The sequence below is a fragment of the Plectropomus leopardus genome, chromosome 22 (assembly GCF_026936395.1).
Source record: "Plectropomus leopardus strain MGB_pleo_1.0 chromosome 22, ASM2693639v1, whole genome shotgun sequence".
NCBI classification, from domain to species: Eukaryota; Metazoa; Chordata; class Actinopteri; order Perciformes; family Serranidae; genus Plectropomus; species Plectropomus leopardus.
In genome coordinates this window covers 26,899,311-26,925,912 of record NC_142197.1, presented here as the reverse complement: position 1 = coordinate 26,925,912, position 26,602 = coordinate 26,899,311, and the positions used below count along the sequence as shown (strand labels likewise).

The window sequence follows — 26,602 nt, the reverse complement described above, 5'->3', positions numbered from 1 at the left end:
CCAATTTTGGTGAGCCTGTGCGAATTGTAGCCTCAGTTTCCTGTTCTTAGCTGACAGGAGTGGCACCCGGTGTGGTCTTCTGCTGCTGTAGCTCATCTGCCTCAAGGTTCGACGTGTTGTGCGTTGATGCTCTTCTGCAAACCTCGGATGTAACGAGTGGTTATTTGAGTTACTGTTGCCTTTCTATCAGCTCGAACCAGTCTGGCCATTCTCCTCTGATCTCTGGCATCAACAAGGCATTTTCGCCCACAGAACTGCCGCTCACTGGATATTTTCTCTTTTTCAGACGATTCTCTGTAAACCCTAGAGATGGTTGTGCATGAAAAGCCCAGTAGATCAGCAGTTTCTGAAATACTCAGACCAGCCCGTCTGGCACCAACAACCATGCCATGTTCAAAGTCACTTAAATCATCTTTCTTCCCCATTCTGATGCTCGGTTTGAACTGCAGCAGATCGTCCTGACCATGTCTACATGCCTAAATGCATTGAGTTGCTGCCATGTGATTGGCTGATTAGAAATTTGCGTTCACGAGCAGTTGGACAGGTGTACCTAATAAAGTGGCCAGTGAGTGTATATATATATACATATATATATATATATATACTGTATATGATAGGATAAAGTGAGGTGAAGAGAGGTAGATAGGAAAATTGATGAGTTTCTAGAGGAACTGCACTACTTGTTAAGCTCAGCCTCATTTCCTCTCTCTGTTAATATTATTGAAAGTATTCTTCAGAAACATGGTTCCACAACTGATAAATCAGTGATAACAGAAGTAGCTCTCTATGCATCTCACCCCTTACTAAAAGCAATAGGGAAGAGTGGTTGTTTGAGCATGTCTCTGCAACAAGTTTTATAAAGTAAACTTTAATGTGATGCAACCCAGTGAGTGAGTACATACTTGATGATAAAGATAATAAGAGCAGTCAGTATGTGCCTATACTGAAAAGTTTGCATCAGCTCTTCATTAGGAAAGATGTTGTGGATAAAGTGGTTGAAAACCACAAAGCACATCAAAGTCATAAGATGACTGGAGAACAGAATACTTACAAATCCTCTCAGGATGGCTCACACTTTAAGGCAAACAGTTTTCTTTCAGGGGGTGAGTTGAGAATTTTGATAACAATACATAGATGACTTTGAGATCTGCAATCCTCTGGGTACTTAACGCAGGAAACACAAGCTCTGTGGAATCTACTGGACTTTAAGTAATTTGCCTCTAGGCTCACACTCATCACTTTCCTCGAGTTACTTGGCAGTCTTGTGCAAAACAGATGACGTGAAGAAGTATGGTAATGACTGTCTTGCATCCTCTTCTTCAAGATGTAAAAACTCTTGAGCAGGATGGAATTTTTGTTCCCTTTCTTGGTAGATGTCTTGAAGGTACAATTCAGGTTGTTGTGGCAGACAACCTTGGCGCTCACAGTATAGCAGGTTTTAATAAAAGCTTTAGTGGTGGGAACATCTGCTGATTCTGCACAGCAACCCAAGCAGACATCCCAACAAAAGATGTGAGGTCAGGTTCATTCAATCTGATGACAGAAGAATTACATGACTCTCATGTAAAGTCAGCTCAGCAGAACAGTTCACAGTTCCATTTTAGTCTTCACACAGGTTATCCCCCAGATGCCATGCACAATGTGTTTGTGGTCATTGTGCCTGTAGAGCTTGCACATTGTTTGAGGCTGCTGATACCCAAGAAATATGACTTTGACTATATAGTGACTTGCTGCCTAGTTTTATGCTTGCCAACTCTGATTTGTTTTATTTAGATCCAGTCAGTCAGTCATTTTCTGTAACCGCTTGTCCTCGTAAGGGTCGCGGGGGGGCTGGAGCCAATCCCAGCCGTCATTGGGCGGAAGGCGGGGGTACACCCTGGACAACCCATGCAGAAACAGGGAGAACATGCAAACTCCGCACAGCAGCCTCAGACCACCCCGTTCCAAACGGGTCTCGAACCTCTTGCTGTGAGGCAACAGTGCTAACCACAAAGCCACCGTGCCGCCCTTATTTAGATCCAGTAAATAATAATAAAAAACTATATGCAAAGCAGGGCACTCACACACAGATCTGACACTTCTATTTTAAGTAACGTTTCAATTTTATATTGTTGCTAATGTTACATACTGTAGTTCTTCTCAGAAATGAGACTTTAAGCTTTTGTCTGTTATACAAAGTTTTAGATTGAATTTCTTTGGTTTTTGACCCATAAAAAAAGACACTTACAATACCTTTGACTTTAAAAAACTGGAATGGGACATTTTTGATTTTTAGAGAAAATGGAAATTTATTTTCGAATTATTTACCAATGAAAATAAGTTACTTGTAACCTTGCACCAGATTTACTCCTGTAAAAAAAATAATGTTATTCAGAATCATCCTAGGAAAAAAACAATTCCCAGAGACTAATCCTGCAAGATGGGATTCCAGAGACTGCTGGTGAACTTGCACAGCAAATACAAAGGCAGTGTGGAGTAGAAGGCTTCAGTTCATGGATGCTGAGTTTTGAAATTAATTTACCAACTTCACCTCAGTATCAGATATCCAGGACAAAAGTACCATAAAGTTCATCTTTGATTCAGATGCATCTGCCCTGCCAGATGGCTCCCCACCCCCTCCCAACTCGGGTCATACTCCATCTCCCTCTTCAACACCTTCATCTTGTACATCTTCATTTGATCCTGACATTGTGTCTTCTTCTGAGTCCACCTCTCCAAGATCCCCTGGATGGCCTGTTTCTTTCCTTGTGCCCCAATTCCCGATTCCAATTAATTGTGAGCTACAGCTGGACAGGGCCAATGCTGCATTCAAAGAAGCTGAACTTTGTTGAATCCTGATACTAAACTTAAATTTCCATTCTGGACAGTTTAGCTGAAGCAATTGTTCAGTACAAAGTGTACCCCTCTGACAGTGAGTTTGAAGAAGTTGCAGAGTCCCTTGTAACAACGCATCCATGTTTGAAAGAGCCAGGCTCTGTCACTGGATATGGTGGCTGGAAGGTAAGCCTGAAGTATAAACTTGCCAACTACAGAAGAAGGCTCAGGCAGCTTGGATGCCCAGAGGTTGAACTGAATTCCCTAACTAATAAACCTGCAGACAAATGCAGCCCTGCTTATGATGTGAAGAAGTCGAGAAAAGCTGAAATGAACTACTGCCCCATCTACCCATTCAGTGAATCTGCAGAGATGCTTGAAAAGATAAGAGTGACCCTCCTTTCAGACGTAAAGAAAAGGAACAATGAGGACACAGTGGCAGCAATGATGGACAAGACCTTTGCACACAGAAGGCAAAAGGTAGTTTGAGATGCACCCATGATTGCTGATTTCAAAACAAGGTGGTCAGCTTTCTTCAGTAGGTGTGACGTAAGTGATTTACTGCACAGCACTTATATGAGCCAAACAAAATATGGGCAAACCATTAAAGTAACAAACTGATTCAAAATTTGGGGACAGACCGCAACAAATAAATTGTTAAACAAATAGTTTAATCGATTGGTTGTTTAAACACTTTAATAAACTTATTTTCATCTTCCCTTCTGTGTTAAGGTGACTGTTGAATTCAAGAGGATTTCTACGGTCAGTTTGCAGTCAAAGTTCTTCTCCAAGCTGAATGCTCACTCGTCAAACCTAATCAGGGTGTTTGGCAAGAAAGGTGGTGTTCGAGGAACAAGGATCAAGAGCATCATGGTACCCATAACCCAGGTAAGAATATGGAAAAATTACAAACTGTACAGCTTTAATATTTTCCAAAAAAAGTTGGAGATTTAAAGAGTGGAGATGTGGGAGGAAGGGAGAAAAAAAGAGAGATGAGAAATAAGGGGGGAAGGGGGGTACGTTTTTCCTGCTTTAGGAAGGCTTTAATGAAATGTGTAACTTTGATTTGAAAATGTCCACTTAATACGATTTTTTGTTTCATGGCATTACACCAAAATTTGTCTGACGACCAATGCCACATTATTTTACAAAAACTAAGAATTTGCAAAGCTTTTTAAATTTTGTTTGAGGTAAATCCAATTACCCACCTCGGGGAGTTGATTAAAGTATGACACCTGTAAATTGTATAAAAATGTGCAAAAATTGCTAACTTCCTTTAAAGCTAATCTCTGACAACCAGATTTTTCATCCATGTTAAATTGAAAGTTGTTTTTTTTTTTACTTAGAAAACTGTATGTTACACTTGCTCAGTGCTGAATTAGGTGTGTGACAACCACTCTACCTGTGGATTGAAATGGTGTTCTTAATGATTGTTCGTTTTTTGGTTTGTTTTTTTTGCATACTTTGTCTGGCCTAGACTGACAGCATTAATGGCAGAAGAGAGTGCATCCTCAAAGCCCTGTGTGTGTACCTGAATGAGGAGCCAGAGAATCTGGTGATAGAATACAAGGTATTCTAATTTAGATTTAATTCTCCAGTCCTCTTTTGACGTAAACAAGCCAGTCATGTACTCACAATAAGACAATGCAATTCTAAAACTTTTGACTATGTAAAGAAATAAATAATAGCTGTTTTAGAGCAGTTATGTTTACATAAGAGCTTTGTTTGGGTTTTTTTTTTTTTATAAAAGGACACATTGGTGGTGGCAGACAGATGGTGACAGCAGTCAGGCAGCAGTAATGGAGTCAATCTTTGGAAACTTTGCAATATGAAAAGAAGGTGCAGAGCCAGATGAGGACCATGAAGATGTGGGTATCATTCTGGAGGGTGTGGAAGTTCTGAATGAGCTGGGTAACGTACCATTCGCTGTAGCAGTGTTGTTTGCTCTTGTCTACACTCTTAATCGAAGCTACCCTCCAGAGCTGAAATATACATTTGAAGCTCTACAGAAGATCATCATGGAGCTTGATGTTAACAAACTCTTTTTTTTTTTTTGTGTCAGCTGCCAGGGGCAATATTCTGCACATAGTTTTGCAAACATCTGTGTTTTTGTTTTTGGTTTTTTTTTGTATCTGTGAAAACCAGGAAGCTGTGAATGTTTACACATAATGTTGACATATTCTTGAAGTATTTATTTGAAATCTTTAAACATGTTAACACGGATGTATGTTGCAGACTCAAGGTTTCTCAAAAGCCACTTCAGGGTTTTTGGCTACCAAGTTATGTTCCAAGGTACTTGCACTTTTAAAATAAGGAAGAAATGTTCATATTTTTCTGCGAAGGTATCTTGTATAGATTTATTGTAATTAATACATTTTAAATGTCACGGTTGATTGTGAGATGTTAACTGGGTACCAGCTAAAACAAAGGGTTCAGATTTTCTAGCTCAACAGTTAAAGTTATAGTTTGGGATTTTGGACATTAAATTGTATGAAATACTTGTCAGTAGTGTAGTGTATTCATAGCAGTTAGCTTACATACTGAGCTCCAGTGTCAGAGTTTTTGCTGGTTTTTTGCTGGTTCTGTTCACACAGTACATAGTTCTGGCAAGATGGCAGGGTCATGAATCTAAAAGGTTTTACTCCAAAAAAGTGCATGTACACTTAAAGGTCACTCCTTCCACACATAAAACAATGTGCCCAGTGAAGTAGGTTTCTGAAATGCACGATGTTTTTTTTTTTTTTAGTGTACACATAGTTTTGTGGAGTAAAACCTTTTAGTTTCTTGACTCTGCTTACTTGACGGAACTATATACTCACAAATGGAACCGGGAAAATCTCTGCTTGTATCCACTACACTACTGGCAAGTATTTCATACAACTTAATGACAAAAATCCCAAACTATCACTTTAAGATTGTCTATCTGTTAGCACTTCAAGAGCTGAAGCAGTCTGCTGTATTTTCACACTTAATACTTGAAAGCAATTGCTGGAAAAATTATTATTATTTTTGTCATTTTCTGATGAATACACTTCTATTCCAACAAATCCAGTTTGTTTTGTCATATCTTTCCAAACATTTGCTGAATGTAAAAATTCTTTGTAGTTAAGGTCATTCTTTAAGTAATTACAATTGTGCAATGTACTTCCATATTATTTAAAAGGCTGTCTCTCAGCATTAAGCATTTTTGATGATCCTACGTAGTTTAGTTGTGTTGTATCAGCACCATTAACTGGTGTAATTGTACTTTTTTAAAATTAAGTTGTACCTACCCTATTAAACTAAGTCACATGTAATCCTATTATGTAATCATTACAAATTAAGTTGGACTCAGCCCTTGTAATTAAGTAACAATAACACTAATACATTAAGTTGATCCAACATATATATATATATATTTAGTTGGCTCAACATAATGTTTCTTGCTAAGTGAAAGCATTTTAATCTGGTGGAAATTCTTTCCATAATTTTATTATGTTCACCCAACAAGTGATTCTTTTGAGTGTAGAAGCAGGAGTCATCGGCTGCACAGGTAAGGAAATTCTTGTAAAATCTGCCAGCTGTGGCTTCACAAGACTTGTGGGTTGTATAGTGTGCCACACCTACTGGGGCAGATCTTGTAAACTGAGTAAAAAAGTGTCAATGTTACTACTGATGCAGCCTGGTTGGATCAGGATAATAATCTGGGTTTAGTAGGTTGCAGGAATCAAGCCAACTACTCCTGAATTTACTGGCAGCGCTTACATGATCCCAACCCAGATGATCCACACTGTAGGGACTATGCATCCAGAGCCCAACAAAGCACAATATATATTCTTTTGAACCTTTAAATGCACTCTAGTTGCCACCCTGCTACTCAACTATGTACACCAGGCACCTGCATGTTAATCTTCTGTCGTCTGTGTCTTAGAATAGAAGTTGCCTCTCTGTTGCATGGGCACATAAGCTGCTTAATGTTTCATGCTGTGTTTGCAGGCTATCTCTCTCTTGCTCTCTCTTTCACCTTCTACTCAGTGTGGGTGGCTCCTGCCTGAGCAGAACAGGATGGTAGGCTGTAATGAAATTAGGCCTGTGTTAAGCTGCAGCGCCTTTTCCCTTCTCCACTCTGACCATCTAATTAGGCAGCAGACTGCTTCACCCTGCTGCTGCTGCTCCTTGGTTTCTCTGCTGATGATGGCAGAAAGAGAGAAGAAGCAGAGAAGGAAAAGAGGCAGAGGTCCTCAGTGATTTATTGGTGAATAAAAGAAGTGACATCCCTAGCAGTTCCCTTTACATCCAACATTAAAGTCCCAAGCCAATGTATTTCCCTGTGTTACCCAGTAACTACAAATTAGGCACAGTTCAGTCCACCTCCAGCTTGCTGCTTCAAAAGGAAAACAACTACAGTTTGTTAATTGACATTTAAGCCTGAGTGTTTATAAAACCAGTATAAGTGTTAATGGTCTGGGTGTAATTGAATTGTCTTATAATTGAAAAGTCTGAGTAAACCAACCTAAATGGAGCTTGTATATATAAGCAAAGGAGGAGCAGATACAAAAGGAGAACACTGTGAATATATATCTGAAAAGCTCTCTTGGCAATTTAATTATGCTCTAGAACTTCTCTTAAGTAAGTTGAGACACTCCTGCACGCAATTTTCAACAACAGAGAATTTTTGGTGAAGCAAGTTAGGTCAGTACCAGGCCTATAAGAGGCCTCAAGGTCAGTTACTGGAACCTCACAGCTGCTTTTCTTTATCTTGGTCCCAGTAGATTTAGTGTCTCTTCTTGGGGTTGTGCAGGGTGAGCACATTTGTTTGTTTAACTTTAAGGTGCAATAGAATCTTCTCTCACTCATGGATGTGTGCAAAATAACGTTATTTGGGAACATGTAGTGTCTTTCTAGGGAGGACTGTTGTGGTTAAGCACCAGCCTCAGACAAGGACACCCTCAGAATCTTTGGACAGCATACAGTCTGTGTATGTGTATGTTCAACTGTGATTCTCCTCAATTAAGTCTTTATTAAATACTATGTATAATTCCTTGAAGTCTCCCGAGTTTTCCCGAGTTCTTCCTCAGTCATGGAATCACCAACTCACACAGTTTTCCTCATCATGCACATATCTTAATGTATGCTGATGACGCTCTTATATATTTAGCAGAAATAACAATGAGGTTTAAATAGAAATATAGATTGGGGTTGAAGTTGTTTTTAGATTGGATCAACAGTAATTGCTGCCTTTTGTTTTTACATGCCCTGATAAAGACTTCAAGTTGAAACACAAAGGTGCTAAGCCCATTTATTAAAGGCTTTGTAACTTTTGCAAAACAGTGTAGCTTGGTATTATTTTGGTTATGAATTATTTGACAAAGCAAACTACAATTCTAACCTCCGCCAACTTTTTTGGTCATATTTGTCCTTGGATCCAAAGAGTACCTGTTGTGACAGCTACATAAAAAGTAGCACTCCTCAGGCAACCTATTCCATAGTTGTTTAAAATGTTTCTAAATCAACCAGTGCTGTAATTGGCATGAATTACTCTCTAGGTTCAAAACCAAGTTTGATCTCTGCATAACTGACATGTAAATAAAGCAAGCAGAGAAAGTCAAACTTTTGGAAATTATCATAGAAAAAACTAGCATGGAATAAAGACATACAGTCTGCTGTCTTCTGATTCCTTCAGATGTTTGGAAAGACTGGAATAAGTGTCTGTATAAGACTCATTTAAGTTGCCTTTGTTAAGAAACACAACCCTCTTAATATAAGCCAACACTTATATGAAGATGAATGTGTTTTCTTGGTTTTTAGGATTTGGGTAACTGTATTTTTCTTCTCTTGTGTTCATGTGCTGTCTTTCCCTCATCTACATTGGATCCTGTATCAGCCTCGCTGGTCCCTTTCTGGTCCCCTTGCTGGTTTTTCACGATCAGTCAGCTCCCCACCTGTTCTTCTACCTCATCACCGTACTCCCCTTACTTGAGCTTCTCTTTTCTCCACATGCACTTTACCTCCCCATCAGTCTGATTTGTATATAAGCCCAGAGCATCAAGAAAGCTTATCCAGTAACGCATTCGTTTTATGATGTGTTTTCCAGCTACCCTCTGCGTTAACCACAATGGCTCGGATTACTTTTTCAAGACATCGCTAGAGGCGAAACTTTTCATAGACGGTCTCAGCTGACGATCTCCGAAAAACACTATGTAACTATATTGTACCATTACAGTCCTGTGGGTTTGTAGCCTGCATTATTGTTCCACAGTATTATTGCTATGGTCCTGTCACCCTCTTTGTTTTACAAAGATAATTGTTTTGAAGCAGGGCTCATAGCTTTTCACATACAGTGATACTGCTGTACTTAATTCATGGACTATATAATTTAGCTGAGCCCTGATGTAGATCTTTTCACAATGTGTCATGCACAGTTTTTCCCCCTTTTTTATTTCTTTTGTTTTTTCCCTTTCTTTTAAAAACATATATGTTTATTATTATTATTATTTATTATTATTATTAGCTCAATGCACCCACAGTATTTTAATCATCATTTTTGAGTGGTTTACTGGCCAATATTTCTTCACTATCTTCTTTGGCCCTTGTACTACTGGGAGGAGATTTTAATTGCGTGCCTGACCCCAGTGTTGACAGATCTCCTCCGAATGTCTGTAGATCCCAGAAAAGTTCTCACTTACTGGATTTCTGCAATGATTTAGAACTTTTTGACGCCTGGAGGATTCTCAATCCTAAGGGACAAGACTACACCTTCTTCTGACAACCTCACCAGTCCTTTTTTAGGATTGATTACTTCCTATCATCTAGGGGAGTAATGGATGGAATCGCTGAATGCTCAATTGGGATTCGTGTTCTGTCAGATCACTCTCATATCAGCGTTACAATTAGTCCACCTTATATTAATCCATACTGCAGGCAGTGGCGTCTAAATTCTAATTTGCCGTGTAACCCTCAGCTTAAAGCTATTTCTAAGGAACTGAATTTTTCCTTGAGGTGAACAAATCACCTGACATCAACCCTTCAGTTTTATGGGAAACAGCAAAATGTTATCTTAGAGGGGCCATTATCTCATATACTTTAGCAGAGAAACAATCCCTCTTTAAAAACCAAATAGAACTTGAGAAAAAGGTCAGAGCCTTAGAAAGGGAGTTTAAGACTAAACCTAACATATCTATAGGAAAACAACAGGATGCTACAAGATCGGCTTATGACCAGATGACCAGATAATCACTAAAAAAGCTGAAACCTCAATTTTCTTCGCTAGATATAAACTCTACGAACATGGCAATAAGCCAGGGTGGCTCCTTGCTTGCCTGGCCAGGGGTAGAATGGAGGCAAACAATATTTCCTCACTAAAGGATGACAAGGGCAATAGCCAGTATACATCCCCTGACATTAATAGAATTATGAGGAATTTCTACCAAAATTTGTATTCTTCCGAGTGCTCCCCCTCCGATGAAGCTAGGAGTGCCTTTCTGGATAAACTGATGCTACCTGGCCTTACAGAGGCACAAAATGAAGAAACAGACAGACCAATTACAGAAGCAGAGGTTTCTGAAGCTATTAAAACATTAAAGGGGGGCAAAGCCCCTGGCCTCGATAGGTTCGGCCCTGACTTTTGCAAAATATTTAGCAAAATTATATTTTGACCATAGACAGATATGTACCGTGACTCTTTTGACATCGGTCATCTACCCCAATCTTTCAACTTAGCCAATATATCTCTCATCCAGAAGAAAGGCAGACCACCAGATGAATGTGGCTAACACCGTCCTGTTAGTTTAATCGGAGCTGACTGTAAAATACTCTCCAAAGTTCTCGCAAGGAGATTGGAGCTTCTCAACATCCAATATTAGACGGCTTCTGAACGTGATCCAGCACACCACTCAGAAAGGTGGTAAAGCTCTTGCGGTGTCACTGGACGCAGAAAAAGCTTTCAGTAGAGTAGAATGGTGCTTTCTGTTTGATAGAAGAAATTTGGTTTAGGTGGTAATTTCCTCAAGTGGATACAAACTATTTATCATTCACTGGTTGCCAGTGTCATCACAAATAGGCTCTGTTCCGAACTGTTCACACTTGAGTACCAGACAGGGCTGCCCCCTTAGTCCATTATTGTTCGCCATTGCACTGGAGCCTCTTGCGGTAGCCATTAGGTTTCATGAAAACATTAAAGGAGTCTCAGTTGGGGGCATTGTGCACAAAATTGCTCTTTATGCCGACGATATTTTGCTATTCCTGTCATCCCCTACATTGTCTATTCCAGCCATTCTGAAGGTGCTAAATGACTTTGGTGATATATCTGGCTACAAAGTCAGTTTAGGTAAATCAGAGGCGATGCCAGCTGGTGAGCTTGTAAACAGGATATTGCTGAGAACTTTCCTTTTAAGTGGTCTAAATTTGGATGTACTTATTAGGGGTTAAAGTGTCCCCTAATCTGACTGAAGTCTGGAAGGTAAACATGTCCCCAATTATAACTGCTATCAGGAGAGATCTACAACGCTGGTCGGCCCTTTCCCCATCCTTTATGGGACGAATTAGTCTGATCAAAATGAGTTTTCTCACTTGGCTGTATCCCTTGCAGGTATTGCCCCTTTGGTTGTCTAAGAAAGTGGCATCAGACATTGAAAGGATGTTTACTAAATATATCTGGAATGGGAAAAAGCCCAGGGAGACTCAAGATTTTACAAATGCTAACCAAAGCGGGTGGCCTCGGCCTATCCAACCTATTGCTCTATAACTGGTCTTGCCACGCCTATCTGATTTGGGGTTGGCTACGTTCATATTTAGATTCAACTTTTTGTATAGAGTCTTGGGCTTCATCACCTCTCTTGCTGTGGGGGCTGCTAACCTGCAAACGCTGTAATATCACCAAAGATATTAAAGTTAATCCGATAGTGTATGACACTGTCAAGGTGTGGGGGTGTGTTATTCAGTTTTCTGTAAGAAAAGTGCTACCACATGAGAGAATAGGCTCAGTGTTTAAAGGTAATGCTCAGTTGTTTCTAAAGATTTGGAAGCCACTCATGAACTATCTCCCTATAGAGACTGTTGATTTAATATCAAAAGGATTTAATTCGTCATCCTGGAAATTCTCCTTATGAAACAATGTTGCTGGAAATTCTCACCTGGGCTGAGGAATGCTAAAAATAACACGGCCAGTGGTAGAGGGTCCTGAGAATTGTCTCATTTAAGCAAAGGAAGTGGAGTCGTAATGTCTGGATGGATTGTCTACTGCTATTTTCGTGTTGTTGTGGGTTACGTGTTGTATTTGCCTTCTTAATCTGTAAAAAAATAATAAAACTGTTCATACTCAAGCCCAAGGCCCAGTGGTTTAAAACGTTTAATCTGAATCAGAATGATCCAGATTTGGAAATCCCATGTTTTACTATTCAGGATCAGCTACTTACTATAAAAATAATAATGATGATGAGAATCAGTGCTCTAAATGGGACTGCATATCACAATGTAGGCTTCTGGCTCTGTAAAAGACAGGAAGAATAGCCAGCATTGGGTCAGTTTAAGTGTTGTATTTGAGGAGAGATTGCATCATGGATGCAATTGTTAGAATTTAATTTGAATTAAAGTAACTATATCAAAGATTTTCATGTAAAAATTCTAAAGCTCAATATACACTGCAATTTTGGGTTGTCTCAGACTAAAGGTGACTGAAGATCTAAGGTAAGATCCTGCCGTCATCATGGCAGAAACATGGCGATAGTGAGAGAAATTCAAAGATGGCCGTGATCGCAATCTTGCGATCAAAGACAGCCTGGGATCAAATTCTGACAGTGTCAGAAATTTATGACGAGCATGTATCTGTGTGGCTGCTGTTATGACCTATGTCTACTAACCAACCAATAGAAATGCAGCATGAAATAAGGCACTGATCAGCGCAACTCTGCAAGTGCATGCTAAATGCAAATACATGCTAATACTTACTTGCTCCGAAATTGGCATGCCAAGTTGGCCTCTTTTCCCACCACGACTGCGTCCACATTTTCCTCCTCCTCCCCCTCTTCTTCTACACTCATAAATGCCATTACAGTGAGGGCTCAAGCGGCATAGATCGATGACGCAATTCAGCAGCCTAGTTTCATGTTTTAGTCTGCCAACATTCACACTGCAGTTACTACTTTTCCCCATGGGTGCCACCAAAGAAAATGAAACAAAGATCTTCAGTATTGTGTTTTTTCATGTATTTTTATATTTTTATATTTTTAGTTTAACATTGACAGCTATTTGGAGGATTGTTTTATGGGGATAAAATACTTTATTTTTTCATCTGTTTTTAATTACCTTACTGAAAGCAAGTAGTGTAATGTCTACTTAGACGTATCGTATGCAAAATATAAACGAAAATTTACATATATTTGACCAATTTCAAAGTTTTATTACATTTTCTTCCTGAATCCAGCCTTCTACTAAATCAGGACAATCCTAATTTTTGGGATCAAAGGTATGCCAGTCTAAAAAAATACAATCTGAGGCTTTCATCAAAACAAAGATTGGATTATATGATTTAATCCGATTTGAGATTCTTTTTTTTTTTTCTTTTGAACAATACCTTTTCATGATTTGATCCAATCTGATCGATAACGTTTGAATGAAAGGTTTTCAGTTCAGTTTTTGTTGGCTCCTTGTTTTGGTTGTGTGATTTTCTGTTTGCTGTTACTCTGCTCCGACCTGGAATAAAGAATCATGTGTTTAAATTCCGGTTTTCTGCTGTCTCCTTCATTTTTCTGTCCACCTGCTACAAATCTCCTGACACAATCTGTCAACAAGTAATTCGAGTTTTGGTTTAGTCTCACCTGGATTATTGCTCGGCAGTTTGGTCCAATACCTCATTCATTAATATTTTTTTCAAAAATGCAACTGGTCCAGAATAAAGCAGCACGTTTAGCTCTTTCTTGTGAGTTGAGAAAATGTCACTAAAAAGCATCACTGTCTCTCCTGGTTTGATTTGAAAAAACAGATTGCTGTACTTACTGAGGGTTTTCATCAGGAAGGTTTTTATAAGATTGCATTTCTCACAGGAAAAACTTTGTCTTTTACTGCAGACACACAATTATTCAACAAGGCATGCTGCAAGAGTTTTTTTGTTTTGTTTTGTTTTGTTTTGCCAAAATCCAAAACTCAGTTCCGAACTCAGTTCAACAACCAAATCATAATACACAATAAATTAATATATTTGTTTGTTTTTTTTTTAACTATTAAAAGAGAACTTACTTAAAAAGAAACTATTTACTGAGCATCCTTTGGTGTGTAAGCATTTCCTGGGCATTGTATTATGTGTTAAGTGGTTATAGGCTATTCATCTGTTAGATCATGATGGATTAAGGCGGAGTCATTCTGTTTTCTTTTTCTTATAAGCTACATCAGCTGTTATTGTAGTATTTACAGTAGATATGTATTATAATGTGTGATGTTTGTTTTGTTTGTTGTGTAATGTGAATGTGTATTTTTGTATTGTCATATTGTATACTATGTGTATTGTATACTATGTGTAGTATAGCTGCTGCAATGCAAGGGCTAACGGGATCTTAATAAAAAACAAACAAAAGATTGTCAAAATCAAAGAGCTCAATATTATATCATCAGGTAAAAGTAGCAGCTGTGCAACATCACTGTAGCGTATGGTGACTTTTACATGTTCCTATATAGCTAAACAAATAGGACACTAATGGACAACTGGCTAAATTATGGGAGGTTGTGCATGGACCGAGACCCGACACCTTTTTAGGGCCAATATCCCACATTTCAGGATGTCATCTGCAAAGTCACAGACAGCACTGTGAACTCTAGGAACACAGGACAATTGGGACTGACCTTTCAATGCAAAATGAAGAGTACACTTACTGATGTGTTCTGCTTAGCTAAAATAGCTTTAACATGTTCATTATAATGCAGGAAGCACAGAAACTAAATCAAGCTTGTGGATGTGTCTGGTCGGCTGTCAGGCTCCCTCCTCTTATACAAAAACCATTCAAAACACATATATGTGGCAGCACTAGTTTACGTGGCAGTTTAATAAATGGAGGTAATACCCCTTTTCTTAAATTTATGTTCAAATAGCATGACAGCGCCACCTTGGGAATTGCACCCAAAGAATTAGAGTTAACAGTATATCAAACAGACACTCAGGTTCGTTCAACTGAAGAGCAGGGGATGTGGTTCCAGTTTAAAAGTATAGGAAATTTCATTACAAGAGCAGATTAATTGGCAATTTATAAAACCTTTTAAAGGGGACGTGAGGGAAAGAGGGGTGCCAGTCAGTAGCTGAGGCTTACCGGTGGTGAGAGGAGTTGACACAGGTTGAGGGGGGAATCCCAGAAAACCAAAAAAAGGAATAAATCACCCCAACCACACGTGTCAATCGCACACACACACACGTGCACACGGTCGTGAGGGGACGAAAACCAAGGGGGAAACACAGCACACCAGAAGGAGACACCGCCACCCAGAACACTAACACCTCCACAAGTGGCTCTCAGCAACTGAAAGGACGAAGGAAAAGGGAAATTAGATGGGTAAATTTCAAAATAAACAAAAAATGTGTGAGAAATAAAAAGTGAGAAATAAATAAAACAAAAGATATATTTAACTGTGGTTGACAACAAGCAAATTACAAATTTAACCAAACCAAAAGGCAATTATTAAATGTCGTCGAGAAAAATGAAAAGAAAGAAACTAAATAATATCCAAAAATACACTAAATCATATCATTGAACTCAAATAAACTAACTCCACAGATCACCCAATCCCCATTCAATCTTAAAAATATAGCCCAGTGCTGAAGCAGTTGGCAGCTATGTCAGCCAACATTAAAAGTCCATAACAAGTGCAATATTCTGTCCATATAAAAGACGGTCAAGGCAGTGTTGCAACACCAAGCGGCAGCACCAAGTGGACATGCAGCAAAGCACGGCACAGCCGCGGAACAAGCCAAAGGCGGGTTAGCAAAGAAGAGTCTAAAAACAAAGGCAAAATGGCTATTAAAGCAATGCAATAGAGTGATAATTCATTAAAAACAAGGCAGCTACAGCTAACCTACCTGTACCCAGTGTTGCCAACTCCACTGTAAGGGAAGAAACTGTTGGCTCTCCAAAAAGTAGCTAGTTGACGTGATCAACCAATTTGCATAGTATTCTGAAAGAGGCTAAATGAATAGAAAAGGCTGACCAAGCAGTTTACAAACTAACTATTTATGTATTTACAAACTTTGTTTGTTGCCATATAACTATAACGTTAACTATTTTTTCTTTTCTTTTTTAGTGACCTAATGAATGTAGAGCCAAACAAAAACGTGGTCTTGTAGCTTATATTTGGCCAGAGGAACAAGGAGAGAGACAAAGAACTGTGTGTGAATGAGACTGACTGAGACAGAGTGAACTGCGTGAGGGATTTTGGGGTTTGAAACTAAAAAGTGAATATTTGAACAAAAATATATCAACAAATATGTACTGAGCAAGGGCTCTGCTGTAACTGTACAAAATCATCATCTTTGATTGGTCGTAAGCTGCACACGTGTGACTCATTTAAAGGGCAGGCAGCTCTCAGAGCGGTCACCGAGTCCGCTGCAGGTTGGGACTGCGGGGCTGCTGGTCAGACTGGCTGCATGAGTGATGAGTGAGTGGTGGTGAGGAGGAGACGGCAGCCGCCCTCGCTGTATTCGGCTCTCGTGAGCTTGTTTGTAACATGAACCGCAGAACCGGATATGTTTGATGCTTTTGCAGAGCTTTGTCAACACAATCATTCCTCAAATTACTAGAAAAAGTCGCTAGATTTCTCGCTGGTCACTTTTGACTAATTAAGTCGCCAAGGAGGTCCAGAAAGTAGCTAGATATATTGTCAAAGTTGGCAAGTTGGCAACACTGCCTGTACTGGTGGAGGCAAAAAGACGCGAGCCGGGCAACCAGGAAGTGGGCGGGGCCACCATAAGAGCAAGAGGGAGGCAAGAGGACTCACTACCTCCTTATATAGGGTGCCCTCAGGCAGCGATTGGCTGACACATACCCATAACCTGCAGCACAGATGAGACATCTCATCCTGCTACATATATCTAGATAGATAGATTAATTGATTGACAGATTGATTGATTGATTGATTGATTAATAGAGTGTGACATTTATGCAAACCTCACATGTCATGTTAAAGGATGTAACATGATTGCGTAATTCATACTGTCTAATTAAGAAGTTTTATTCTGTGGGTGATATCAGGAGTCTGGTATCTTTGAACACCTGAAAGAGACAAACTTCCAAATGTTGAAGAATTAGATATATGTGACAAAAAGTATCAATTCTGTAAAAGGAAGTGTAATTAAGTAAATATGCTCTCATCCCATGTTAACACATATTCCTGCTTTGCAGTGAACTTCCACATTTACATATTACGTTTTGTTTATCCCTCTGTGCCTGCTCTTTACATCCTGGGATGCCACTATGGTGATGTCAACAAATGCACTTGGTGGGATGATGCTGCATGAGGTTATGTTTAGGAGACAACAGCATATGGCAACCAACTCCAAGATGTCAACAAACACACAGGCTGGCACTGACGATTAGGATTAGGGGAAGGAGGCACATGGTAAAACCTAACATTTAGACAGGAAGCAAACACTGGACTTCTGCATAAAAGTGCAGGTAATTGGGACCCATCCAGCACCTCTCCCACCTGCCCTATAGGCACCCTTACACTCCTTATGTCATGTCATGTCGCCATGTCAACCTGATGTAGTCCTGCTGTGTATCAGGTGAGCGTAGTAGGTGCCATCCACCGGCATATCTTAGCATCCCGACTAGTGCTGTCTGGGTGCATCTTCACCTGACGTCATACAGCAGTGTTTCATACGAATGCAAAAAGTGCCTTTTGGTGTCACGCTGCACTGACAAAGGCTAGAAACCATGTATTGACACTGAAATGTGTCACATATTTTCCCACAGCTGCTGAACCATACATTAATCTAATTATCATTTGTCCAAGGAATCCACTGATTTACCCAACATGATCGCATTCCTAAGTCATCACATGTTACCCTAGGTGTCCTCCTGCATCTGCTGTTGACATTCTAGGATGCCACTACCAACACCAGGACATAAATAAAACCACATGGTTATGAGTAGGCAACAAAAGTACTCATAGAGCTGCAACAGCTTTGGTCTGGCTGCTGTACCATACTGCCGTGCCAGGTGCTAGATCGAAACCTGGTTCTGCTTTTTCAAAACTAAAAACTTTAAATAAAACTCTAAATAAATAAACTTTTCATTTGTAAAGAACCTTGCTCGTGGTCTGTATATAGAAGCACTATATGGTCACTGTGCATAACACAAGAACTTAGCAACCACCACAACGGAGACTGAATGTATAAAATATATTAATCATTTTTCTCTTTAAAAATGTGGTGCCCCAAAGTTGATTTTATGTTAAGTTCAATTCTATTATTTATTATCAACAGACTATTTCTGACAGCGGAAGTACAATCAGTCTTCCTCATCTTTCTTACCAGTTTACATGTCAACAAACAGGATTACTATGATACTGTGAAAAAGTCCTAATCTTATGTTTATGAGCAAAAATCTGATTACATTATGCCAAAGCACCTTTTAAATATGATATCTAAACAGGCTTTTTATTTTCAAAGGACATGTCCACAGTTTAGATCTGAAAATGCATTCTGCTTCTTGAAGGTGTACTTAAAACTACATGGTGATGCATATGCCACCCATGTGAAGTCTGCAAATTATATAATATGATGTATTCTGTCATTTCTACAGTATGTGATGATGAAAAGGAGAGAAAGAGAGCAAGCATCCCAAGTTTCAGATAAAGAGACAGAGAGACCTGAGCACACAGAGTGACAGTGCTCCAGCTGCTGTACTCAGACAGACAGTCTGTGCTTCATGTCTCAGGGCAAGAGCAGCAGTGCTTGCTGTCACACCAGGCCAACACTTGTTCATTTTCTTCATACCTCGCTCTGCTGATCATGAGCCGGGACTTCTAACAGTTCCAATCCTCACAGAGCCAGAAAGGCTACAGGGTCAGACAGCAGGGACAGTCCAGACTGAAGATGATGGGTAGCTTTTAAAGACAAGTGAATGTGCTTGAGCAGAACAATACAGAACAGTACAAACCAGTAGTTTGATAACTCCTTAATTGTTTTTTTTTTTTTTTTTATTATTTACTTTGACTTTTACCCTAGTTTTAGTATTTGGTTGTACTTACAGTTTATATCCATTCATCCATCAATCCATCCATTTTTTTCCACTTATCCAGGGCCGGGTCGCAGGGGCAACAGGTGGAGCAGAACATTCCAGACATCCCTCTCCCCAGCAACACTTTCCAGCTCGTCCTGGGGGACCCAAAGGCGTTCCCAGGCCAGACGAGATATGTCATCCCTCCACCATGTTCTGGGTCTACCCCGGGGCCTCCTACCAGTAGGACATGCCCGGAACACCTCCACCTCGACTGACCCCTTTTGACATGAAGGAGCAGCGGCGGTCCTCCCAGATGTCCAAGCTCCTCACCCCTATCTCTAAGGCTGAGCCCTGACACCCTGCGGAGGAAACTATTTTCGGCTGCAGTATCCACGATCTCATTCTTTCTGTTACTACTCATGATGATGCTCATGACCAGGTGAGGGATGGAACATAGATGGACCGGTAAATCAAGAGCTTCACCTTCTGGCTCAACTTCTTCTTTACCACAACAGTCCAGTGGAGTGCCTGCATTACTGCAGATGCTGCACCAAACTGCCTGGCCATCTCACAGTCCGTTCTACCCTCACTTGTGAACCCGAGATACTTGAACTTCTTCACTTGGGGCAACAACTCTCCCCCCACCCAGAGAGGACAGTCCACTATTTTCCAGCAGAGTACCAAGGCCTCAGATTTGGAGGTGGTGACTCTCCCCATTTTTGATCCCCGTTTTTTTCTTTCTCTCTGCCGGATCGTCTCCGAGGCAGCGGTGTGTGCTAACTTCCTGCTGCGGACTATGCCGATTTTTGTCTGAGAGGGCCAGATATTTTAAGTCTAAGTCACTTTTATTGTCAGAGCAGAGAGTGGAGCCTTCCCTTTTTGCCATGGGTAGATGAGCGGACCGTGTGTTTCACAACAGAAGCGGAGGAGAACGTGAGTTGTGTTGATTAGCATTCGGCGCTAACTCCAGTCGTTAGCCACATCCATTGCTAAATTGTAAAGGTTACACGTTACTGAACTCCCATGTCCCTGTCTCTTAAAAAGCGGGATCCTGGACTGATGAGAGCCGTGTATTGTGCCCTGTGCCTGGAGTGTGTGCGTGTACATGAACTGTGAGCCTCTGGTGAGTAACTTTTACTGAAGTTAGTCTGATAAATTGAGTGAAATGTGCTGCTGTAACAGGGTCAGTTATACACTAGCAATGTGTGTATTCTAAATGTATTATTGCCATAATTACACAAAAACTGTGTATGTGTAAGTTTGTTTTATTTATGTTTGGTTTTAGTTAATACCTGACCATTTAATCTTCCGGGTCGGTAAGTGGAACCTTTGTTCCAGGTTGTACCCCTACGGGCACATTATGGTGTAACGCCGCCTTTACAAGTAGCGGTTTCGCGCCAATTCGCTTCCCTTTTGTTACTGATCTCCGTGGGAGAGGTAAGCGAATCCGCAGTCCGAGGAAATGTCTTCCTTAACATGTGCTAATTACATTTTCAAGTTCACTGGCTAGCTTGAACACATTGCGAGACACTTACTTTGCACCGAAACATATGTTTGTGTTGTTTGATTCGTGTAGGGGCGTGTTTTGTGGTGATTGACCGGAGGATTTGTGTGTTTTGCGCTGTTTCGTCAGGTATGTTATGTTCTTTTTTTTAATTATTTAATCTATAATTTGTGTGTCGTGCCCTTTTGTTACTGATCTCCGTGGGAGAGGGGCGTGTTTTGTGGTGATTGACCGGAGGATTTGTGTGTTTTGCGCTGTTTCGTCAGGAGCCATGTAAGAATAAATGGAGACTGCCTCCAAAAAGATCGACGTATGAGTCTTTTCTTCAACACAACGCAGAGTCAGACACGCCGGTCACCCTTGGTGCAGTAACCACCGGTTACACTGCTTCTGCTAATGTTAATATGGATCAATGAGGCATTATTTCCATGAATGTGGTGGTTAAAAAAAGTTTTATATTACAGTGTTTTGTTTACATTTGCCCTCATTCTGTGTTTTTTTGAGTGAGCGGCAGTAGGGAAAAAAAGATAAAAGAGGGAAAGAAATGTTCAGCTGTTTTGCTTCATGTTAATACTGAGAAATGTATTTAGTTCATTGAATTTACAGTAAAAAGTGGTTAAAGTAATTATTAAGAAGCTGTGTTACAAAGTGTATGCATAAAATCGTGTGTTTATATGTATTTATTTAAATTTAAAACTATATTTTGTTTATGGGAACAACACAGTAACCCTGTTTTTGGCCTTTATAGGCCGGGTCTTTTTCTTTCCGTTCCCTTGTATGGATTCCTGTGTTGATCTGCAAGACATCTTCTTCTACTGGGGATTCTTCCTGTGTCTGTAAAGGTAGAACGGGACCTCAGTAGTTGTGGCGAGCCACCCCAAAAAACAGAGACTGGAATTTACACAGGGACTGTGATTTATTTAAGAAAAAAGGACTGATTTATTGAGGACTGTGGTTGATACTTCATGTCTGAAGAGCTGAAAAGCTAAAATTGTTTTTTATTTTATTTATTTTTTTTCAACTTCATTTCTTATTCAATACAATACAACACACTTAAAAACTTACCTTTGATGTGTGTGAGGTTCTTTACTCGGTCACTCATTGCATTTTGCTAATGCACCCTTTCTCCTGTAGCGACCTAAACTTCTGACTACTGGTCCACAAGGTGATTAATGCACTGATGAAATAAATATCTGTATCTCCCAGTCTTTTACCATTAGCAGTTAGAGCTGAGGCAGGTTACATATGACCACCAAAATTTAATCAGCTTATCCTTGAGTCCACTCAATTTTTTTCCCGAAGTTGAAGAGATTCCTCCAAGGTGTTCATGAGATATTGTGTTTACTGTTATTATTGTGGGTCTGGAGCTCGGTGTGACTTCCACCTCTCCTGATGCCACTCAAGCCTCATCTGTAATCAAGCCACCCACACTCTCATTCTGCAGATTTCAGGAGATGCAACTTGGAAAAAAAAGACTAAAAACACAAAACAAGCCTTTTATTGCAGCCTATCCTGTAAAAGCTGTGAAGCGTAATGCCAAATTCACTCATCATTTCTGTATTTGAATGTGTATAGCCTATGTGTGTGTGAGAATTAATGCCTATAAATGGGATTTATATCTTGTTACCTGCAAGGACAAATGAGCAGACACTTTGGTTTATTTCACTGTGTAAGGGATATGAACACCTTTTCACAGGTGTGAAGCAGAGTATGGTAATGATGGAATATGCTAAAATGACTTAGTAGTACATTATGCATATCACAAGAAATTAAATAGCTAAATCTTAAAGACTTGCATCTTGTTATATTGTGGAATATTGTGGATTCTTCCCAAAAAAAATTCTCACTGAAATGGAGCTTAATGGTCTTGTATCAAGTGAGTAAGCACAAAAAAATATGTGAAAACCTTAAAAGAAAAAACTGGGTAAAGAAACAGATTGCTATAAAGTGCTTTCTGTTCAATGGATGCAGGGTGACTCAGGCCCTTTTTATGATATAAGGATTCATTCAGATGGTTGCTGAAAGTCAGTGGAACTGTGTTCATTAATATTCTTTCAAAGGGGTTACTCATCATTTGTTCTCACCTTCTTCTTTTTCACCAAATGCTTTATTTTAACAGGAACTAATTTTTATAAAAACTGAGAGTGGAGAACCAAAAGCTGCAAGCTGGAAATTATTTTCTCGTATGTGCAGTACCGTGGGCAAAGACAAAGCATCCAACTAATAAACACCTCAGACAGGGAGGAAAGTCCTTCTAATTAAGCTCACTGCAGTCCTGGTCCCTCTACTGAACACTCTTCCAGAGCCACACCAGAAGCACCTGTGATCTGATTTTGAAAAACAGTTGAAAAAGTAATAATTGACTTTTGTCTTTCTGTAAGCCATATATTTTAATTCAGATGTGTCCTTGATCTGTATTGTGATCATCATTGTTCATCATTTGTTTTGTATAAAATAAAAGGACAGCCTCAATTTTCTGAAACATAAAAAGATTAAAAATGTCATGGCAAGAAAACAAACTGTTCCTTTTGATTAACCACATATTAAGATCCAAGATTCAAAACACTGTCTATTACATGGTGACAGAAAAATGTCTGACTGGGGGCTCAAACTACACGGAAAAGCATTCACACCCAGAGACTCACATTAAATCACAAAAAAATCACACTACAGTTCCATAGATCAGTAAATGCACTGCAAAGCTACATTTAAAAAGTAATGACTATCTTTCCTTGTTTAAAAAGTATCTTATAGAAGCTGAGATCTTTTGTTGTTTATAAAGTCTTCCACATAGAAAAAAAAACACTCTCACTTGTTATTGACCTTGCTGGGACAGAGTAATTTGCTTTGTCCTCGGGTGACAGCAGTGGGTAAAACTGTGGGTAAAATAGAGGCACCTCTGTGGTATGAGTCAATTTCACCCTCTGTCCCAGAGTTGGCCCATGCATTGTCCATTCCTTCAGTAAAAGACTTCTCAAGGGGATCTACAAGTTCTGTCTTTTTGGAAGGAGGAGATTGCTCTTCCTCTGCTCCATGTGCTTTGTGTTTCAAGCCATCAGCAGACTCAGGCTGACTTGCTGCATGTGTCAGACTGGAGGCAGCAGAGTGGTTTGGGTGATTTAATGTTCAAAATTTACTCACAGCAAACAATCCAAAAACAGGCAGGCTACAAAGGCTTTTGTTTTTTTTTTTTTAGTGCCCACAGATACTAATCGTTTGTAACAAATCCACCTGGTTTTATGTCATTTACCATTCCCAAATGGTGTAAAGGCTTGAGTGTAGATGTTTTTTGTTGTGTGTTTGCATCGAATGTATGACCTTGCTAATCAGAGGGTTAGTGGTTTGATCACTGGCTCCTCCAGTCAACATGTTGAAGTATCCTTGGGCAAGAACCCCAAATGGCTCCTGATGGCTGTTCCATTGGTGTGTGAGTGAATGGCTACCTGCGTAGCAGATGGCACGTTGTATGATAACCACATTACTGCAGCCTCAGGCCTTGAGCCTTATAAAGACATGAGGAGCTGACTACAGACTTCACATAAGTCAAAGTATAGAGTGACTAAAACATTAGGCGGGTTTCCATTAACCCTCAAATTGTGCAAATTCGAATTGCAAATATAAAATACACCTAATGGAAATACGTCAGTTTGAAAAAAATTAAAAAGAAGACTCTCCCCAAAAAGCTTTTATTTCTGCAATATCTGATGAGGACCAAATCCGTCAAACAAATAATACAAAGATCAATGAATGCTTTCAGAAATTTTATGAAACATTGTATACCTCAGAATTGGACAATGATACACTTTGCAGCAGTAATTTTTTAGATGGCTAAACTGTTGGAAGGACCCGTTACAGTAACAGAAATTGATAAAGCGATCTACTCACTCCAATCAGATAAAAGTCCAGGGGCTGACGGATTCTGCGCTCAGTTTTATAAAAAGATGAAAAGCAAAATTAACAAATTATTACAACGCGTGTTCAACAAATCCTTCGAAGAGGGCGAACTCCCAAAAGTTATGTATTTAGCTCACATTATAGTTATCCCCAAAAAAGGGAACGATCCAGAACAATGTGCTTCTTATCGCCCGATCAGCCTACTTGGAGTGGATGTAAAAATACTTTCAAAAATATTGGCTAATCGACTAGAAAAAGTGGTGACTGATATAGTTAATGCAGACCAAACAGGGTTTATAAAAGGCCGTACTTCATCAAATAACCCAAGACGTTTAATTAATATTATTCACTATCTTAATTTTCATCAAATTCCAAGTGCTATAGTGACGATGGATGCAGAAAAAGCATTTGATCGTATTAAGCGAAAATATATGCTTGAAGTGATTTGGCTTTCAATCAGATTTTGTTCGATGGGTACAGCTTTTATACAAAATACCCACTGCCTCAGTCTCAACAAATGGTCTAATTTCTGCCCAATTTCAACTTAACAGAGGTACAGCTCAAGGGTCACCTCTGTTGTTTTCTTTAGCTATAGAACCGTTAGCAATTGCTGTCCGGCAAACCTCCAATATCAAAGGAACTATGATAGGAACAACACAGCACAAAATTCTACTATACACGGAAGATATCCTTCTGACATTAACAGATCCATCAAACTCAATACCTGCATTGATCAACTGTGTGAAAGAGTTTGGCCAAATTTCTGGATACAAAGTTAATTTTACAAAATCTGAAATCATGCCTCTCAGTTTTTCGTATGAGTATGAACCTGACTTTGTAAAACCTTTCCCCTGGATACCTGAGGGATTCACCTATTTGGGGGTTAAAATAACACCTAAAATGAGTCAACTTTATGCTGAAAATGTGAATCCCATGGTAAAACACATTAAGGATAAGATGTTAGGCTGGAAAAAACTTCCCATTTCCTTTCTTGGCAGAATCAATCTTATTAAGATGATAATTCTCCCCAAAATTATTTATCCTCTATCTATGCTCTTCATATCTCTGAAGAAAAACAACATTAAAGATATAAATAAAGTTCTCTCTGATTTTATATGGGCTGGCAGAAAACCCTAAAATTAAATTAGATATTTTACAACTACCAAAAGAACTAGGAGGATGGGGCCTCCCCAACATTACAAACTACACAACCTCAATGCAAGCCAGAATATCTCAATATGGGCAACTGCTCAACTGAAACCACCATGGTTTGAGATTGAAGCAATCTTCTCCTAACCATACTCTCTCTTGATAAACGCAGAAGCGAGCTACCAATTATGGCGAAAGATAATTTTCTAATTACCAATGTGAGTAGTACTTGGAATTCTCTACGGAAATTATTCGAGACTAAACATAAATTGAGTTGTTTAACAACAATGACTGACAATCCTGATTTAATCAGAGAGGTCACTGGATCCAACTTTCAGAATTGGCATGAAGCAGGAATTCACCATATGTATGATCTTTGGGATAGGGGAAAATTTAAAACATTTGAGTCCTTACAGGCTACATACAAGCTACAAACAAAAGAATTTTACAAATACAGATCAGACACTATGTACATAGTAAAATGGATACTCTCAGTCTTCCAGATGACTTTAACTTACTAGAAAAGACTCTTTTAGATAGTCTCAAACAAGGTCACTTTGGCTTCAAATTTTATTCTAAACTGCAACATCTGAATACAGACAGATTATCATTCCTAAGGAAATTGTGGGAGACTCAGTTGAAAACAACAATAGACAGTGAAATGTGGGAAGAAACCTTACTTTTACCTTCGAAAATATCCATTTGTAACAGATTCAGAGAAATGCAGTATAATATCTTACAAAATGTCTATATATCTCCATATGTGTATAGTAAATATACAGCAGGGGCCTCTCCCAACTGCCCAAAATGTAGGACTATTTTAGGGACAAGATTCCACTGCCTCTGGGAATGTGAAAAGATTCAGCGGTTTTGGCAAAATGTATGTACTGAGGTCAGTGTGATAATTAAGCAGCAAATACAACCTAATCCAATATTATGTCTATTGGGATATATCCCTGAATCATTAAGATCACATAAGAACACCATACATTTTTTGTTCTTGTTGAGCCGAAAGGCTGTCATGACCAAATGGGTAGGAGATGAACCCCCTTCAATACATCTG

The 26,602-nt window shown here is 39.4% G+C and overlaps 1 pseudogene; it reads left to right on the top strand.

Annotated features, from left to right (window-relative positions):
• Nucleotides 1–3,258: 3,258 nt before the first annotated feature.
• LOC148185945 (uncharacterized) lies at nucleotides 3,259–19,236 on the top strand (annotated as a pseudogene).
• The last annotated feature ends 7,366 nt before the right edge of the window (nucleotides 19,237–26,602 follow it).